We start from the raw sequence: 5,625 nt of genomic DNA, 5'->3' as shown, positions 1-5,625 counted from the left end.
GCATCGTTTCTGTCGCGCCGAATTCCATCGAGCTGGGAAATCGCTCATTTTTGCGTCGCCAAATATCGTACGAACGCCGTGAAACTTCCACAGGCTTTTCCAGCAGATTTGCACGTGCACTCAAAAAAGTCAAAATTTTTACACATAGACCCCATCAAACGGGAGAAATTGGCCCGGATTGCTTTCATGTGCGTTACGGGGCATCGTTTCTCTCGCGCCGAATTCTCTCGAGCTGGGAAATCGCTCATTTTTGCGTCGCCAAATATCGTACGAACGCCGTGAAACTTCCACAGGCTTTTTCAGCAGATTTGCACCTGCACTCAAAAAAGTCAAAATTTTTACACATAGACCCCATCAAACGGGAGAAATTGGCCCGGATTGCTCTCATGTGCGTTACGGGGCATCGTTTCTCTCGCGCCGAATTCCATCGAGCTGGGAAATCGCTCATTTTTGCGTCGCCAAATATCGTACGAACGCCGTGAAACTTCCACAGGCTTTTTCAGCAGATTTGCACCTGCACTCAAAAAAGTCAAAATTTTTACACATAGACCCCATCAAACGGGAGAAATTGGCCCGGATTGCTCTCATGTGCGTTACGGGGCATCGTTTCTCTCGCGCCGAATTCTCTCGAGCTGGGAAATCGCTCATTTTTGCGTCGCCAAATATCGTACGAACGCCGTGAAACTTCCACAGGCTTTTTCAGCAGATTTGCACGTGCACTCAAAAAAGTCAAAATTTTTACACATAGACCCCATCAAACGGGAGAAATTGGCCCGGATTGCTCTCATGTGCGTTACGGGGCATCGTTTCTGTCGCGCCGAATTCCATCGAGCTGGGAAATCGCTCATTTTTGCGTCGCCAAATATCGTACGAACGCCGTGAAACTTCCACAGGCTTTTTCAGCAGATTTGCACGTGCACTCAAAAAAGTCAAAATTTGTACACATAGACCCCATCAAACGGGAGAAATTGGCCCGGATTGCTCTCATGTGCGTTACGGGGCATCGTTTCTCTCGCGCCGAATTCTCTCGAGCTGGGAAATCGCTCATTTTTGCGTCGCCAAATATCGTACGAACGCCGTGAAACTTCCACAGGCTTTTTCAGCAGATTTGCACCTGCACTCAAAAAAGTCAAAATTTTTACACATAGACCCCATCAAACGGGAGAAATTGGCCCGGATTGCTCTCATGTGCGTTACGGGGCATCGTTTCTCTCGCGCCGAATTCCATCGAGCTGGGAAATCGCTCATTTTTGCGTCGCCAAATATCGTACGAACGCCGTGAAACTTCCACAGGCTTTTTCAGCAGATTTGCACCTGCACTCAAAAAAGTCAAAATTTTTACACATAGACCCCATCAAACGGGAGAAATTGGCCCGGATTGCTCTCATGTGCGTTACGGGGCATCGTTTCTCTCGCGCCGAATTCTCTCGAGCTGGGAAATCGCTCATTTTTGCGTCGCCAAATATCGTACGAACGCCGTGAAACTTCCACAGGCTTTTTCAGCAGATTTGCACGTGCACTCAAAAAAGTCAAAATTTTTACACATAGACCCCATCAAACGGGAGAAATTGGCCCGGATTGCTCTCATGTGCGTTACGGGGCATCGTTTCTGTCGCGCCGAATTCCATCGAGCTGGGAAATCGCTCATTTTTGCGTCGCCAAATATCGTACGAACGCCGTGAAACTTCCACAGGCTTTTTCAGCAGATTTGCACGTGCACTCAAAAAAGTCAAAATTTGTACACATAGACCCCATCAAACGGGAGAAATTGGCCCGGATTGCTCTCATGTGCGTTACGGGGCATCGTTTCTCTCGCGCCGAATTCTCTCGAGCTGGGAAATCGCTCATTTTTGCGTCGCCAAATATCGTACGAACGCCGTGAAACTTCCACAGGCTTTTTCAGCAGATTTGCACCTGCACTCAAAAAAGTCAAAATTTTTACACATAGACCCCATCAAACGGGAGAAATTGGCCCGGATTGCTCTCATGTGCGTTACGGGGCATCGTTTCTGTCGCGCCGAATTCCATCGAGCTGGGAAATCGCTCATTTTTGCGTCGCCAAATATCGTACGAACGCCGTGAAACTTCCACAGGCTTTTCCAGCAGATTTGCACGTGCACTCAAAAAAGTCAAAATTTTTACACATAGACCCCATCAAACGGGAGAAATTGGCCCGGATTGCTCTCATGTGCGTTACGGGGCATCGTTTCTCTCGCGCCGAATTCTCTCGAGCTGGGAAATCGCTCATTTTTGCGTCGCCAAATATCGTACGAACGCCGTGAAACTTCCACAGGCTTTTTCAGCAGATTTGCACGTGCACTCAAAAAAGTCAAAATTTTTACACATAGACCCCATCAAACGGGAGAAATTGGCCGGGATTGCTCTCATGTGCGTTACGGGGCATCGTTTCTCTCGCTCCGAATTCCATCGAGCTGGGAAATCGCTCATTTTTGCGTCGCCAAATATCGTACGAACGCCGTGAAACTTCCACAGGCTTTTTCAGCAGATTTGCACGTGCACTCAAAAAAGTCAAAATTTTTACACATAGACCCCATCAAACGGGAGAAATTGGCCGGGATTGCTCTCATGTGCGTTACGGGGCATCGTTTCTCTCGCGCCGAATTCCATCGAGCTGGGAAATCGCTCATTTTTGCGTCGCCAAATATCGTACGAACGCCGTGAAACTTCCACAGGCTTTTCCAGCAGATTGGCACGTGCACTCAAAAAAGTCAAAATTTGTACACATAGACCCCATCAAACGGGAGAAATTGGCCGGGATTGCTCTCATGTGCGTTACGGGGCATCGTTTCTCTCGCTCCGAATTCCATCGAGCTGGGAAATCGCTCATTTTTGCGTCGCCAAATATCGTACGAACGCCGTGAAACTTCCACAGGCTTTTCCAGCAGATTTGCACCTGCACTCAAAAAAGTCAAAATTTTTACACATAGACCCCATCAAACGGGAGAAATTGGCCCGGATTGCTCTCATGTGCGTTACGGGGCATCGTTTCTCTCGCGCCGAATTCTCTCGAGCTGGGAAATCGCTCATTTTTGCGTCGCCAAATATCGTACGAACGCCGTGAAACTTCCACAGGCTTTTTCAGCAGATTTGCACCTGCACTCAAAAAAGTCAAAATTTTTACACATAGACCCCATCAAACGGGAGAAATTGGCCCGGATTGCTCTCATGTGCGTTACGGGGCATCGTTTCTCTCGCGCCGAATTCCATCGAGCTGGGAAATCGCTCATTTTTGCGTCGCCAAATATCGTACGAACGCCGTGAAACTTCCACAGGCTTTTTCAGCAGATTTGCACGTGCACTCAAAAAAGTCAAAATTTTTACACATAGACCCCATCAAACGGGAGAAATTGGCCCGGATTGCTCTCATGTGCGTTACGGGGCATCGTTTCTCTCGCGCCGAATTCTCTCGAGCTGGGAAATCGCTCATTTTTGCGTCGCCAAATATCGTACGAACGCCGTGAAACTTCCACAGGCTTTTTCAGCAGATTTGCACGTGCACTCAAAAAAGTCAAAATTTGTACACATAGACCCCATCAAACGGGAGAAATTGGCCGGGATTGCTCTCATGTGCGTTACGGGGCATCGTTTCTCTCGCTCCGAATTCCATCGAGCTGGGAAATCGCTCATTTTTGCGTCGCCAAATATCGTACGAACGCCGTGAAACTTCCACAGGCTTTTTCAGCAGATTTGCACGTGCACTCAAAAAAGTCAAAATTTTTACACATAGACCCCATCAAACGGGAGAAATTGGCCGGGATTGCTCTCATGTGCGTTACGGGGCATCGTTTCTCTCGCGCCGAATTCCATCGAGCTGGGAAATCGCTCATTTTTGCGTCGCCAAATATCGTACGAACGCCGTGAAACTTCCACAGGCTTTTCCAGCAGATTTGCACGTGCACTCAAAAAAGTCAAAATTTTTACACATAGACCCCATCAAACGGGAGAAATTGGCCCGGATTGCTCTCATGTGCGTTACGGGGCATCGTTTCTCTCGCGCCGAATTCTCTCGAGCTGGGAAATCGCTCATTTTTGCGTCGCCAAATATCGTACGAACGCCGTGAAACTTCCACAGGCTTTTTCAGCAGATTTGCACCTGCACTCAAAAAAGTCAAAATTTTTACACATAGACCCCATCAAACGGGAGAAATTGGCCCGGATTGCTCTCATGTGCGTTACGGGGCATCGTTTCTCTCGCTCCGAATTCCATCGAGCTTGGAAATCGCTCATTTTTGCGTCGCCAAATATCGTACGAACGCCGTGAAACTTCCACAGGCTTTTCCAGCAGATTTGCACCTGCACTCAAAAAAGTCAAAATTTTTACACATAGACCCCATCAAACGGGAGAAATTGGCCCGGATTGCTCTCATGTGCGTTACGGGGCATCGTTTCTGTCGCGCCGAATTCCATCGAGCTGGGAAATCGCTCATTTTTGCGTCGCCAAATATCGTACGAACGCCGTGAAACTTCCACAGGCTTTTCCAGCAGATTGGCACGTGCACTCAAAAAAGTCAAAATTTGTACACATAGACCCCATCAAACGGGAGAAATTGGCCGGGATTGCTCTCATGTGCGTTACGGGGCATCGTTTCTCTCGCTCCGAATTCCATCGAGCTGGGAAATCGCTCATTTTTGCGTCGCCAAATATCGTACGAACGCCGTGAAACTTCCACAGGCTTTTCCAGCAGATTGGCACGTGCACTCAAAAAAGTCAAAATTTGTACACATAGACCCCATCAAACGGGAGAAATTGGCCCGGATTGCTCTCATGTGCGTTACGGGGCATCGTTTCTCTCGCGCCGAATTCTCTCGAGCTGGGAAATCGCTCATTTTTGCGTCGCCAAATATCGTACGAACGCCGTGAAACTTCCACAGGCTTTTTCAGCAGATTTGCACCTGCACTCAAAAAAGTCAAAATTTTTACACATAGACCCCATCAAACGGGAGAAATTGGCCCGGATTGCTCTCATGTGCGTTACGGGGCATCGTTTCTCTCGCTCCGAATTCCATCGAGCTTGGAAATCGCTCATTTTTGCGTCGCCAAATATCGTACGAACGCCGTGAAACTTCCACAGGCTTTTCCAGCAGATTTGCACCTGCACTCAAAAAAGTCAAAATTTTTACACATAGACCCCATCAAACGGGAGAAATTGGCCCGGATTGCTCTCATGTGCGTTACGGGGCATCGTTTCTGTCGCGCCGAATTCCATCGAGCTGGGAAATCGCTCATTTTTGCGTCGCCAAATATCGTACGAACGCCGTGAAACTTCCACAGGCTTTTCCAGCAGATTGGCACGTGCACTCAAAAAAGTCAAAATTTGTACACATAGACCCCATCAAACGGGAGAAATTGGCCGGGATTGCTCTCATGTGCGTTACGGGGCATCGTTTCTCTCGCGCCGAATTCTCTCGAGCTGGGAAATCGCTCATTTTTGCGTCGCCAAATATCGTACGAACGCCGTGAAACTTCCACAGGCTTTTTCAGCAGATTTGCACGTGCACTCAAAAAAGTCAAAATTTTTACACATAGACCCCATCAAACGGGAGAAATTGGCCCGGATTGCTCTCATGTGCGTTACGGGGCATCGTTTCTGTCGCGCCGAATTC

This window comes from Lampetra fluviatilis, chromosome 4 (genome assembly GCF_964198595.1).
Source record: "Lampetra fluviatilis chromosome 4, kcLamFluv1.1, whole genome shotgun sequence".
Lineage (NCBI taxonomy): Eukaryota > Metazoa > Chordata > Hyperoartia > Petromyzontiformes > Petromyzontidae > Lampetra > Lampetra fluviatilis.
The sequence above is the reverse complement of the archived record's forward strand: the minus strand, read 5'-3'. Positions refer to the sequence as shown.